Below are 15,750 nucleotides of genomic sequence, written 5' to 3' on the forward strand. Positions count from 1 at the left end.
ATATCAAAATGCAGAAATGAAAACAGCAGCAGAGAGAAATTTGGATTTTTTTTTTTTTTTTCCTGCACGTCTGGTACAAATTAACAGCAGGGGTTGACAGCACACCCTTGGTGCCACTGGGATGGCAAAGTGTGTATCCGTGTGTGTGTGCACGAACAAGACTGAATTATTCAGAGACAAGCTGGGACTCGCTGAGTAAACATTAAGTCGACATAGAGATGCAGCCTCACACACACACACACACACACACTCCTGGTCCCCTGGTGTTCAGGGGGGACTCTCGCCTCCTGTGGGTCCCACAGACAGATGGGACAGGAAATGTGTCACTGGGTCAAACTCAGACAGTGGCGGCCATCTTGGTACCACTGAGCCAACTGTCACCTCTATTAACCCTGGAGGGAAATGGGAGGCTTCTTTTTTTTTTCTGGAGACGATTAACTGCTGCCAAGGAAAATTGTTTTTCCGTGTTCCTGCTAGACTGAGTGATGACAACCTGACTGATTTGATGAAACGTGTGAAATCGAAGACATTTCAGGCGTTGCTATCTGGGATGATCTGCGTTTGTGTGGAGGGATAACATCAAAATTGATAGAAAGCGAAGTATATCAGACATGAGCATTTCAAAATGCAGCAAAGTGGCACTCCTTTGTCTTTTAAATGTCAAAGTCAATTTGTAAGTCACAGGGCATAAAGAGTCTTCCAGTGCTCTCCACAATCTGCGTCTGACAAAACTACTCAAGTGACATTGTTGAGTTATCGCAGCTATGGCTCAGAAACTTTAAGTTTATGACGGAAAAGAAATCTTTCCTTCCATCTGAGAGTCAGACAAAAGGATGAATCTCATGTTTGTGGACCAACCCTGCATTCATGTCATCCGTAGATGGTCCCATTTCAGGAGTTGGGAAGCCCTTCTTCCGACTTCACTGTGTTCATGAGCTTTAAGGTCATAATGTTGAGCATTATTACAGATACCCTTGGTATTCTTGCACGACCCGCCCCACCATGCCACAAATACAGCGAATTGTGAGCTGTAGTTTCCCCAGTAAACACACCAACCTATTGGGCTGACGCAACTGATGTGTCTCTAGGCTAGTTAGGGAACCACACTAATCTGTGAGTCGACAGTTGAAGTCAAGCTTTGTGAACACAACCAATCAGAGACGGAGTAATGCTTATAAATGAGTTTTTTTCTAAATGATTACAACCGAAAGCCATATTGCAAATTCCATCAGTGCAAAAGATTGTTATGAATAAATGTATTAACCTGCTCTGAAAAAACACTTTTCTACATGAGCCGTCATTGGCTGTTGTAGGCTCTAGGACGGGCATATAAGCATCTATCAATAAAATGGCTGCCATCTCAGGGATAATGCCGTCTGCTGTCATTCAACAGATACAAGAATGAAAAAATAGCCTCAATAATATCACTTTTTGCCATTTTGTCACCACTAATGCATTGAATATTGTGTTTTGGACTAAATATGTTACTGAAATGGATCTAGCGGACATTTGGGACTAAGAGAAGACAGGTTTTGATGCAGTTTGATGCGGTACTGAAACACCCAGACACTTTGATGAGTACGCAAAATATCCTACATACTAGCATGTAGTTGTCTGCGTGTATGTGTGTTGATTTTACCTTTCTGACAGTGTTTCTATCTTGAATGGAATCACAGGAATCTAAGCTTTCTAGCATCATATGGCATGACCACACACTTAAATTGACTCGTTAGCCTGTTTGACTAGCTGTATTTGTATTGTTTGGCGAACTAGCTTGTTTCTAACCATCAACCAAAGTCGGCAGTGGTTAACCAAAATGTTTCCGAGTTCTGACTTCAGGTTGACTGTAGCAAGGAGAAGCTTAGCTTTGCATAGAGACTGAACAGAGGGGGAAAGAGCTGGCCTGGCTCTGTCCAAAATCAGAATATAGTACCACTAAAGCTCCCTCATTAGCATGCTGTGTATGGTTTGTTTAATTAAACAAGAATAGAAATGTAAAAACCAACTGCGCCGTGATGACAAGATTCTGAGATGTTATTGCTCCTGGCTGTTGTTCGCTGAGCAATAATTTATATATTTCTGTATGTAAACTTGCTAATTAATGAGCCTCAGAGACGCTGCTAGCCGTATTTTTGGAACAGAGACGGGCTAACTCTTTAGCCCTGCTTCAAGTGTTTATGCTAAACGAAACGCCTCTTGGCTTTAGCTCTGCAGTTTAAGAACAGAATTGAATTGAGAGATCAATCGCGTCATCTGACTCTAGACGCAACAGCGAAGCGAGTGTGCCCCTTTAGTATCACATATTAAACTACAATGATTTACAACAGCCACTCAGCTGGCGTGTAATATGACTGTTTACTGTGAAGGTGAAGGTTAAGTCCACAGTGTTGAGCTCTCGTACTGGAGAGTCTCGCTGTGTTTACATGCATAAGTTTCTCCACGTAATCCGTGTTTGTGTTGAGGCGAGATACGTTAAAATGAGCAGCTTACAGTGATGTGAGAGTGAGACTTTCAAACAAAGCTTTAATCCGCAGTTTTCTTTCTTTCTTTTTCCACGCGTGAGTGACAAGCGGCTCGGCTCTCAGGCCCATTTTGATAAAGAAATATCTCGCGGTTCAAACTAATTAAAAACGAGGGATTTTTGTTGTTCATCGTGACGCTCTGAGCAAACGAACGCGGCCGCAAAAGCAATCTCTTTGTCTCTTTTGCAATTTATTCCTCATCTATATGCATTAGATGGATGATTTCTGCTTCTTTACCCGTGATAGCTTTCGTTCTTCTCCTTTTAATTTCAACATCACGCTGACTTCGCAGCTTCGTTCGCCCTTTGTTTGGGCATAAATCATCGTCTGCTCCTCGTCAAGTGTTTCCAGCACTCGTCTTTTCCCCCCGCGTGTTTCCGTCGCTCCGGTCCGCCAGCGGAGCAGTGGAACATGGGATAGCTGTCTAACCCCCGTCACCTGTCGAGATACGCCGGATGGATGCACCCTGTGGAAATTAACGCCAGGATTATGCAAATCCAAATTGAACTGTGAAGTTAAGAGGCTCGGCCCAGTGACCTCGTCATCTCGCGCAGGCAGGGGACGGGGCGCGCAAGACGGATCAACGTACGGGGCTCGCACGCTCACAGACACACACACATCAACGCACGCATACTCACACAGACACGAACGCAAAGAGACGCAGCCACCAATCGTTGCCTTTTCCTCGCACGTGTGTTTGTGCACTTGTGTGCCTCTCCTGCTTGTGTGCATGAGCTGAATTATAATTTGGTCATTAGTGCTGTGTCCCAAATTACCACACACAGAAACACACACAAACACATACAAACACAGACACGTGTATGCACAGGCCACTGGTTCCTCCAGCTGTGACTGCAGCAAGAATCTGGCTTATTTATAAGGAAAAAAAAAACAACCTTAAACCATCTAATGAGGCAGCACTGTGGCATATAGTCGCTTAAATTCAGGTACTTTAATCCTCCGTCTGAGCCTTTATCCATGACTGCCAATGATTGCAATGACACAGGAGACCGAAATGTGCCGGGCTAGCTGGGTTAGCAGAACGTAAGATTCTCAAGTGCCCCATCAGAGAATGCTGTTTAGATGAGCCGGTTGTTGTTTTATTTTTTATTGCGTCAGGAACATACAGGTGCTCGGCTCACGTGGACTCACGCGACATCTAAAGTTTCCTGTTAAATCTTATTTGCATTTGAGAAGCACCGGCTTATTCAGGGATTCCCAAACTCTTTTTTTGCATCCATTCAAAGGAAAGCAGAACCCAGCCACCCATATCTTACACCCACAGTTCTGGCAGGTTTAGGCAAGAAAACTACTTGGTTAGGTTCAGGAAAACATTGAGGTTCGGGGTTAGAATAATTGTGTTAGTCCCGTATTTGTTTAACCCGACTATTCATCCCCGACGTCTTACCTACATAGTCTATTCACACTTTACACTGCTTCTCCTCACGTCCTCGTTTGCAGCTGTATGTATGTATGTATGCAACGCAGGACGTCCTCTGCATTGAAGCAGATAGATTGCAAATGTAGACGCGCATACCAAACAAAAAGGTACGCACGCCAATCGCAGAGTTTAATTGAATAATTTCCAACGGGTCCAGGCTCCATGCTCTGTAATACATTACTGACAAAGGCATTAACATACAGAGAATAATCAGGCTTGTTCCAAATCAGCCCAATACCATCTCACTGCCATGGGAAATCACGGAAGGAAAACGTGTGAACCCAAGAACTACTTACGGTATAAAGGGCTAAGTGATCACACAAATATGTAAATAATTGTCTGCCTTGTTTGAGACATAGTTTTACTCCAGGGAAGCGGGTGAAAAGAAAAAAAAATTCAAGAGAAAAAGCCAAGTCAAAGACCAAATACGCGGAACATGGCCTCTATTTCTCATTTCTCCTTCCTCGATACCTTCTGCCTGACCTCCGTGACAGATGATGGATGACAGATGACGGATAACACACACACACGCTGATACATGCGCTAACGTTTCCGACGCTCCTGTTCGGCACAATGGTGCACATTTGCCCACATCCTTATCATATTCAAGCGTATGTGCTCACAGTCTGCCAGATTTTAAATGCTGGTAGAATCTAATGGTTGGCATTAGCTCAACGTTCCCCTGACATTTCACTGGAAATGGACTTCAGCTGCTACGTGTGCGTTAGTGTGTGTGTGTGTGTGTGTGTGTGTGTGTGTGTGTGCTCACAGGGCCATAACAGACAGGCAGACGGCCGTGGGTGTGGGTGGTGAGTGGGAGAGAGAAACCATGAGAGAACAGTTGAAGAGATGGAGACGGCGAGAGGACGAGAAAGAGAGAGAGAGAGAGAGAGAGAGAGGTGTAGAGATACTGTAGCCGAGAGAGAGAGAGAACTAAAAGAGCAAAGGTGAGTCATAGAAGTCGAGACAGAAGGAGAGAGAGAAGCTGCGAGAGAGAAGTATCTGTCCACGCTCTCTCCCAGGAGCAGCATGCGTCCATCAGTGTGTAAACCCAAGGCTTCATCAGCCGGCACGCTAATGTCAATTAAGTGCTGCTCCGCATCTTAATATTCAATTAGTTTCTTCTGCGGCCCGGCTGCGTGTCGCAAGAGAGCCTCAATTCCAACATCGGTTGATATATTATAGTTTTTATTTTGAAGTTGCTCCTCAAAGAACAATTCACGTTTATTGCAACTTGAGTATCAATTTTACAGTTGTGCCCCTGGTATTCTTTCAGCTGCAAGGTTAAATCCTGAACAACGTGGACGATAACGGAACGCAGCACCGCGGATAACTGCACCACGCCTGCTGTGTCTAGTTGCCAGGCGGAAGAATCGCGCGCAGATTTTCCGTTTTGCTGCAGCGCGTCTCTGCGCCGTCTATTTTTTTTTTTTTTAAATGGCCACGGAGAGTTCATGCAGACTTCTGTTTCATTTGTGTTCTTCATTGCTCCTTATTTCAACCGTTCACTGAAAAACGTTCTTCTTTAAGCAAAAAAAGGTAAAGGTAACTGATAAGCAACATGACTATTAGTTTTACATTATGTTTGCTTGTTGTTGTTGTTGTTGTTTGCTCGTATGTACTTAATTCTGGAGGCTGCTCCAACTTGTGAAATGAATCTAATTTCATGCTGTGTGTGGGTGTTCGCACATTCAGACACGTCGGTTATAAGGCAACAGTTTATTTACTTAACAGCTTTGTTTGGCGGTGAAGCTGCAAGTGAAAAAACAAAGAAATGCTTGTCTTGAGGGAAAATGTGTGTGCAACTACAGAAAGTCAAAGTTAAACCAGCGAGATAGTCACTGAACCATTATAGATATTTACAACGAACGGCAGGCATTGCCCGAAACTCCCGTCCCTATTTACTACATACAGAAGTGCACATCTGTCTAAATTCTGAGTGTGAAGTGTATGTCCTCAGAATACCCCATGTATTGTAGATGCAAAAGTGATCCCAGACCACTGGACACTGTTCTAGAAATTGGACGCATGCACTTCAGACTTGACAAAATGACTCACAAATACTGTTGGCTGAAGAACGACTCAGTTGTGCCGCATGGAGTCAGATCCTTCCAAGTAGAGAAAGGCTAATCCCAAAAGATGACATTTGACGGTGTCTCCTCCCTTTACTTGTCTTCCTACGGAAGCGCCCAAAGGCCTTAGGTTCAATTATTTTTTTAATGACGTAATCTCGAGCCCACAAGTTGATTATTACGTCGTCTCGAGACGACAAAGATCGTTCTCTCGAGATAACAGATTCATTTTCCTCTTCATCTCGACAAAATAAGATGAATTAATCCATAATCACGAGAAAGCAGAAGGTTGCTCCCTCTCATTACTTAGAGTCTAACGGTTATTAGATCAGCAGTGCCGTGCCAGCATGCGTACATGGCAGAAAAAACGATTATTGACCAATGCATCAGACTGTACTTCAGTTTTACTCATTCATAAACATTCTTTATTAGCCTCGGGGAGCTTCCTTTCCCTACATAAACAAGGCATCGTAGCCTCCTGGACTGTAACACATCTCCCTTTAGCTGGTCAGTTTGTGTGTGACTATTGTTTCATTCTCCCCTCTTTCTACACCAATTACAGCAGTTTTAAAAGGAACCCCAGCTATGGAGACTTGTAGTTCTTAAAAGATAAATGTTAGTATCAGTTATAATAAAATGATATAAAAAAAACCTTCTTGACGTCTTCGTTTTTATAAAATTTGTAAAAATAGTTTAACACGTAGGTCTCCATTGTTGTTAACGTCGCAATGCACTCTGGGTAGTGTCGTCATAAGGTTGCACTGGCGGGCTTCGGGACCCTGTTGTGACTGTTCAGCGACATAAACATGTCATCTGTTCAGCCTTTTCAACTTGAACCCGAGCGAAACATTAACGAGGAGGACAGCACGGACAATGTTTCACAAAACGAGCATCAAAATGATGCAAATCCAACTCACGTTTATCTGTGTAAGCGTGGTCCATGGTAACAACTTGGTGCACATCAGCTGGTCACTGTACCGCTGCATCTGACGTGTCTGAATCTGTCTGAGTGGCAGCATCGGTCATTTCCCTCGCTCCCCGAGGGCGCTTAGGCTCCTTATGTGGGAAAATTGTCGGAAAAGCATTTGGTTTTAGTCTTCGTTTATACCCAGCCACTCCGGTGAGCTCTTTCAGCAGTTGTGGTCGACTAAAAGCCTCAAATGCATCAGGAGAGAAATGTCGAGAACACAGCCACGGATCTTTGGGAAGTTGTGTCCGTCCACGGGCATCTTCCCACTCCTTTCTGCTCTTCTTGTCAGTAGGAAAGCAGTGTAAACTCACATCACTCCCCTTGTTGCCTTTTGACTGGAAATTGCATCCGTCATCGCCCCCAGAGTGCATTGCACGCGGAAAGCATGGCGTTCTACGTAGGTCAAAACATGTACTAAATATTATAGATTTTTAAATCAATGGCAATATTTTATGTGTTTCTAACAACATATATTAGTACAAGAGAACAATTGTGGCTTATTAGGGCCTACAAGTCTTCATAGCCGGGGTTCCTTTTAAAGCTGTTTACACTCGTTTTACATCCATCTCAGACTTACACACATGGTATAATGAACAACTGCTCCTGTTCACAAATGTCTCCCTCTAAATTGTCTGCGAAAAGAGGCAAGCGCCACATATTAATACTTTTGTTACACCTGTCCCTGCAGTAGCCCACAATTCAAATTTCCTCATATAAAACCGATTGGTAAAACATTCAATTATTCACAGGAAAACTCCCGAGCTCACTCCGCAGAGCCCCGTGTGTCTAATGGTCCGGTCTGAAGAATCCTACGAAGCCGCTTTTCTCGTGATGAATTATCTCGTTATCTCCGTAAACCGAACGCTTGTAATTCCGTGATAATGACATGAATAACTCACGATCTCAGGAAAACCTAATATACACATGAACTCTTTATCACGGGAAAGCAGAGGAAATAATATGTTTGACCCATGACTGCTAATAAATGCCCGTCAGTGACGATGTGAAAAGGTAAATCGCTGTTTACTGCTCACCGTAGAGTGAACTGCTGAGCGTCTTCTGTTGTTGGGAGATGCATCTGGATAAACAAGGGTGTAATTTACAGGTTCTCCTTTGTTGTCCCTTCTGAATGAGTTTGACGAAGCTGCACGTTTGTTTAAAACTCTTGTGGTGATCTCGAATGTTCATTTTTTTTCTTGCACCAACAGACTTCTGTCAGCAACGTATCTGCCTCAACTAGTTCTTCTTATCATAGACTCTCAAGACTTACTGCGCCACGGATTAAACTTTGGGGTTTCCTGACTCTACATGTGTCTTCCCTTCATCCTCTCCAGGGTTTACTCATGCGTTGTGACACCCTGTCAACCCTCACATGCTGCCTTTTTTTTTTCTCGCCCCTTCCCCCTTCCTCCCCTACAACTTCCGTTCAGCCTTCATTTCCCAATGAATGACACAGAGGATCATATCCTCTCTCTGGGGGATACGATGTAACTTAATGCGGGTCAGTGATACACAGAGAAATTCCCTATAACCTCCCCCCCACCGCCATTTCCACCACCTAACCCAGTTAGTCGCTGATACTGTACTGAGTGTGTGTGTGTGTGTGGGGGGGGGGGTTCATATAGATACACTCTATGCATGCACGGATGTGTGCTGCTGTATGTATGAAGCCGACCCCCAGCAGCATTAGTCATGGACAGCGGATACTCGCCTTCCTCAGTGTGCTAAAAGGGTCATTATGACCTTAAGTCACTTCCTGACCTCTGCAACGCTTCATTAAATGCTCACAGGCTGATGAAGATGAAGATAATGATGGTGATAATGACAGCTTGCCAGTTCTCCTACATTTAAAAAAAAAAAAAGAAGAAAAAGAGTATTTTTGTACAGGCATGGCTGCTCTGCTGTAGACTAATGGGATTTTTCTATTAGGACATATGCCACTTAACCCAGAGTCCATCACTCAATGTGTGAATTTTTGAATTTCATGTGATCTTTCTGTGCTAGAGGCGATGCTTTCCACCATGCGACTAGCTGTTGAGTGATCCTAGACTGCAAGGATTAGTGCCCGTCGTGATGACCCTGATTGGGAGTGAACGGCGTCGATATTTCGTGTTCGATTGACCAGCCGCAGCATATGCTGCCAGCTTCTCTCTACCGACAGATGCAGCTCGCTTTCCAGCTGGTCTGAATTCAGTTCCCCTCTGTGTCCAAACATTTATCCAGGTCATTGAACTTCAGCGGTTAAATGAAAGCGTTTCCTTATTACTGTTTTTCCTCAGCTGGAGCCACCACAGGCCATGAACGAGTCACCATCTGGAAAAAATCTAAGTACTCTCAGGAGGCTGGTCAATGAGTCAAGCGACATAAGTCACTAATGTGTCAAAAGTTTTGGTGCCAGCTTCATGAAGTGTGTCAAATGGCTCTGACTTTGCCTTTTTTTCCCCCACAGGGACTTCATTTTGATTTTTTGTATTGCTGTTTTGGGCCTTTCACATGCTCAAAGGTGCGATATGTAAGAACTGGCCATGTGTCTGATTCATAAAGCACCAAAAAGGGGGCAGCATATCACCAGAGCAACCGCTAATTGCTGCTATCTGTTGCTGCCATTAGCTAGTTAGCTGAATTAGCCATGCAGCTACCATGATGTTCTTGGCATGCTGTACCTTTCACATGCTTAAAGGTGCATTATGTAAGAATTGGCCATGTGTCGCATTCAAACACAAACAAACAGTGGGGCGGCATATCACCAGAGCAACTGCTAACCACTGCTACCTTTAGCTGCTGTTAGCTTGTTAGCTCAACTAGCCATGTAGCTACCTATTAGCTGATTCTGCCAGGACTTGGAGCTAGAAGAACCAGGGCATTGTCCGAGTAGTTTACTATTGAACTGTCAGCTCTTGGGGCTCAATGTGGCTCAGGGCTAGCTGGTTAGCATGCTAACTTCAGCAGATATCTCTGCAACACAACACATATCGTAGATGTCCATGACATATGGTCAAAACTGTTATTTCTTCACATTCTGTTAATAATTGTGATTATTATTTGCCTCAAATTCTTACATATTGCACGCATAAATGATTTAAAATATATATTTTTGTGCAGAAATATTCATAAGTGGGTCATCCAACCACTTGAACATCGCAGTGTGCTGTCAGAAGTATGAGCATAATGAGAGTAATGTGCCTGAGCACAAGGGTGGAACATCTGTGGGTTGGTAGCGATGAGCTGGCCACTTTTACTGGTTGTTAGGACTTTTCACAAGCACAGCACACATACTGAGGATTGATATTTTAAGATCTTCTACCTTCATGGATAAAAACAGCTGAGAGCCGAGCACAAAAGCACTCTTTGTCACTCTTTGTCGTGTCATTGTTCAATGAAGCAAGTGAGTTGATGGATGTATCAAAACTCCGGTAAAAAAAAAATCAGCATAAGCAAGAATTTTATGCACAAGTCGAAGCCTCATCTGCTAAATCTCGCTCTTGCATAAATTACAACTATGAGATATTGACTTGTTTAAGAAAAAAACAGATGCAGTCTCTCCTCGAGCGTAGCCTGCAGCCAGGGTTTTGCTGCTGCTCACAGTCTCACAGCGACTGTTCTGTAGCTTGATGAAATTTTAATTGTGAGGAAACTGTGTGTCTTTTCCTTCCTGCAACATTTTTTGCCCTTTAGAGTCACTCGTAATGTGTCCCCTGCAGACGGGAGTAATGGTTCGGCTCAGTCAGTCTTTGTTCAGCTGAAATGTCAATCTACTTATTTTTGAACCGTTACGAGGTCATGAAGGAAACAGTGAAGAGAATCAAATGGATGTGTACAGCTGGACTTTTTAACAGGGCAAGTTAAACTAATTTCGTTAGGTTAAGGCAAGAAAACTATTTGGTTAGGTTTAGGAAAACACTGAGGTCGGGTTAAGGTTCAGGTCGGTGTTAGTGGAGAATGACTTTTCGTTTCACACTGGCAGAAAAAGCAGTCTACCTGGATGAAAGTCCGAACTTTGCTCTTTATTCTACTTCGCCTGACTTCCTCCTTTCCTCCCGTCATAATTACTACGGCCACTAGGGGTCACCAAATGTTAGTCATATTTAATTTCCCTTGTAGTCGACTTACATGATCATAATCAGGTTTTCGAGAAAAAGAGGCACGTTCATTTTGCACCTTTTTACAAGCTCTGCAGATGTATAATTACCAAATGTAATCAGTACGACCTGTAAATACTTATTTTTCAGAGCTATTTTTGCCCATTAGCTGCTGACCTCTAATGTCAACAACAAATTACCCTCCAATGATATAGCCATACAGCAACCCTACCCACCTCTATTAGTGAATAACAGAGAATCTCTGGAAGAAAAACGCACAAAAGTGACCACCTCCATACAAATGATATGCAAATACAACCAGACCATGCAGCATCTGCATCCTCTTCAGCATTCGGCAGCACTGCAGGGAGCAGCGAGTGAGGAGGAGCCGAATTTCATAGCTGACCCCGAAATACAAAGCTGAGGCACGCGCTCGCGGAGGAGGAGCAGGAGCGGGAGAAAGACCGAGGGGGAAGGAGAGCTAAATTGAAAGACAAACGAAAAGATGACTGGAGGCTGATGGAAAGAGAGACAAATGAGGAAGTGAGCGTTGCTCTCGTAAGCAGATACACAGCATAAAAACATGAGTTTCCCCCGGGGAGGGACGGTAATGTGAGGGATGCGCCGTGCTGATTATCTATAGAGTGACAATCTCCTTCAGGAAATCACCTGTGGAAAAGGAAACACACGGGTGCAATGTTCATTTTTGGTGCAATCATTTTAATGGCTTTGAAAATGGTTCTGTTTTTTTTCCAGGAAGTAATGATCGGCGGCAGTGATTCATGTAAAAGAGACCGTTTGGCCATTTGTGAATAATGTTAACACAGTGAGCTGCTGTCGGAGGCTCGCCTACAGCCACTCATTGCTCTAAATCAGACAAGGAGTCAATTTTTAATAAATGGGAAGCCTACAGAAAAAGAACAGTGTACTGATTCTCATCTTTAGATCGCAGGATGGGTCTATTGGTGACGATTCAATTTGTAATTCATGATAAAGTTGATCGAAAGACAAGTTTGATTAGCAAACAGTGTGTTCAGTCATTCACACCTACCACAGCGACCTCATCTTAACCCGCCTCACAGCTCTCTCCTGCAGAACAAACAGAGCAAAAAAACCTCCAAGTTTTCAGGGGTGAAACATTCAAGAAAATCCACGGGAGAGTTTTCGTTTGTTAACCCCCGTGTAGGCAGCCCGCCGCGGGACCTCATTAGAGGAAAGGTTTTGTTTTGTTTTGTGTTTTCCTCATTGAATTTTTTCCGTCAGGAGCAACCGCGCAGCGTCTCGACACCCATCTTTATTTACTGCTGCAACTTTATTTTAGGGTTGTGAGGCATTTTGACATCAGGAAGTTGAACAAAGTGGCTTATTTCCATATCCAAGCAGTCACGTTCATCAAAGACACCAGCTGTGCTAAGAATAGGCTTTTTAGAGAGCCAGAACAGAGGTGCACGTCGCTTGGAGAGTGATATTTAATGACAAAATGGGTTTATCTTTAAAGCGGCTGAGTGTTAGCGTCTGTTATTCATCTTATATGAATAGGATGTTTGTTTTCTTTACGTTTCTCTAATCATCTGTTGCTCCGTCCTCGTGCTGCTGGAACACCTGCGTTTCCTCTTGGGGATCAGTAAAGGGTAACAAGACATGAAATATTTTTACATGTTTAACTAAGTATGTCTTTATTATACACTAAGTGGTATTAAGTGATAAAATGATTCAAGTAGAAACAAAGGTTTTATGTATTTCTCTTTGGTACTTTTATTTTTTATTTTTCTATTTTCTACTGATTCTTGCTAATTCCCAAGTTGCTCCATTTATTCCAAAGACACTCAAACAAAAGCACGAAATATATATTATATAGTTTGCAGACTATGACTGTAAACGAGAACATCACTTCAACCATTTTCTGGGCAATGTTACTAGAACTTAAACTAGGATTTGCCAGCACAGTTTATGGAGGATCAAAACTGCCAAAATATAAACTGAAAAAAACTAAATAAATCAATGGCTCAGTAAATACACGAATATTCCATTAAATGCACTAAAAATAATATTTTAGCAATAAACATGACATAAATTGATATTACTGTTTTCATTTGATTCTGTATTTTTCAGATTTTGTATTATTTTTTTTTCTTATTCTATTGATTTACATAATAATTTCTCTATTGATTTCTGTATTATTTCCTTATAACATATTCCCCCTTCTTAATCCACAAACTTTTGTACTTCTGTATTTGATTACATTTCTTGTTTACATTTCTTTATACGTTGGTTCTTCGTTATGCAAATGAGGTGGCTGTAAGTCAAAGCCAATCAGAGCGCAGTATGGCGGGACTACGGGAACGGTCTTGGGAGAAAACAATAACACCGTCTGAGACAGTCTCACGCTCATGGAGGTGATTAACTCTGATCTATGGTCCTGTCTGATTTACACGGTTTCCCAATGGACAGAAAGCTTTACCGGTTGCTAAGCGATTGATAACTGCTGTCAACTGTGGCGTTAGCTGCCGTTAGCTAGTTGGTTATGCATGTAGTTAACTGTAACTCAACTGAATTGGAAACAAAAACGAAACGGATGGTAAAAACTAGTTAAGATGCACAACTATAACTCTGGGTTAAAGTTGTGAGGAGTGGAGTCTATCCCAGCATGCATTGGGAAACAGACCCAGACAATCACCGCTTTCTTATTCACCCACTGGAAACCAGAGCACAGACAACGGAAGAACATATACATATAACATCACAGGTCAGAGGTCAGCTAAAGCTGAAGTCTGACACACTTGCTGCACTCTCCGGTCTACCTCCTGGCGCCGCAAGTTATTAGATAGCATCCTACGCTCTCATGTCTGCACATCCTCAGACAGCGCTGACCCATCACCCGGCGCACTGATAACTCTCCTGCTCCTTTTCAACGCCGCCTGTCTCCCTCTCTCTCCAACTGTCTGCGAATGGACAAAGAGAAAGACAGACGGGGAGAGGAAACAGGCACACACAGACAAAAGAGAGGGAGACAGGAGAGCATCATCAATGATCCATATCCATATCACCACAGGTCTAATACATGCCCCAGCCGGTGGCGGCCTGAACCAATCGGAGTATGACACACGCTCATAGAGTGTCGGTATCCCATGGCTACAATCTCCCGGAACACCCCCTGGGGACCTCCAAAGGATGGTAAACAAAATGGACGGGATGCACAAAGGCTCACAATACACAACCCATAGTAGCGCCTGTCTGTCTCTCTATACACCCACTTGCTTTTGTTCTATCCCTGCAAATAACCACCAAAGCAGTCCCAGCATGAAACAGACACTTCTTTCTCTCGCGAGCGAAATTAAATCATGACATCCTCTGATGCTGCTGCTGCTGCTGCCCTCGCTGTCTAGACTGAGGGAGAAATGCTAAGCCCGAGGCAGGAGAGGACCGAGACTGTCTGGCAACAGGTACACAGAGGGCATCTGGAGTTCTGGGCTGAGCTAACTAACTGGGTTTGCAGAGGAGGAGGACAGGAGGGGTAATTGGGATGAGCAAAGGTCAAAGGGGGACACAAAAGACTTGTAATTGTCGGGGGAAGTTGACAAGACAGTGAGGAGGAGCTAGAAAAGGAGAGGAGGCTATACAGGACTAGAAGAGGAAGGCATGAGTCAGGAGGTAAGATGCTTCGGTGCACAATGCCGCCACAGCTGAGGGGCCGGTGACTGCAGGTCTATAATCATTTAGTCACGTGTTTCTTCAGATTTCAGTCCCGGTTGGTTTGTTTTTTAGATGCAGCCCTTCTGAATAATCACTTGAAGCACTAACTTTGGCGACAAATTAAATTTCCTGTTTTTTGCTTCACCATGTTTCATTCACCGATTGAACGCTTTCAATGCGAGGCTAAATATATTGTCATTGCATTGGCGGTAACTTAATACAACCACATGACGTGTGTGAGAGGGAAACAGATAGCATCAGGGAAATATGATTAAAAACAGTAACCCTATACCGCAGTCATGCATCGCTTCCTGAGAATCTCCCGTGCTTTTAAAGGCAGTCTGAGTACAAAATGGGAATGGCGGACCCCGCCACTACGAATTAAAGCTCAATATTGAAAGCTACTATCAGGAAAAGGTTTCATGGAACGCTTGAGGATTATAACTTCAATGCACTTGAGCTTAAGAGCACCGACCTTTCTATCTAAAGTCTCCTGTTTTAGCTGAACCACTAAAAATTAAAGCTTGCGATATCGAGAGGTAATTGCAGAATTAGGTTACACTGAGTGGTTAGTGCTGAAGAAGTGTCGACATGAATAGAATATTTTTTAAAAAAAGGTTTCATGAAAATCTTGCGGATCATAACTTTAAAGGTGCACTATGCAGTTTTGGAAAACATATTCAAACTCAAAGTTAATATTTACCATAGTATTTCATATATTTCCATGACTGAATACACATGCTGTCCTCAGAGGGGAATAAGCTAAGCTAGCTAAGCTAAACTAGAGAGATGAAGGAGGGTCCAGCAAATATAAACAGTATGCAGAAAAACTGAATGAAATGTTGTTTATTCAGTCATTGGAAATCAGTCAGAGAAGATTTTTCTCTTCTCTCTTTCTCTTAAAAATTCCTTCCCAAAAACTACATAGTGCACAAGTCTTGAGGGAGCTCCTGTGTCCTCCAATTCAAACCTT

This window comes from Sparus aurata, chromosome 14, assembly GCF_900880675.1.
Source record: "Sparus aurata chromosome 14, fSpaAur1.1, whole genome shotgun sequence".
Lineage (NCBI taxonomy): Eukaryota > Metazoa > Chordata > Actinopteri > Spariformes > Sparidae > Sparus > Sparus aurata.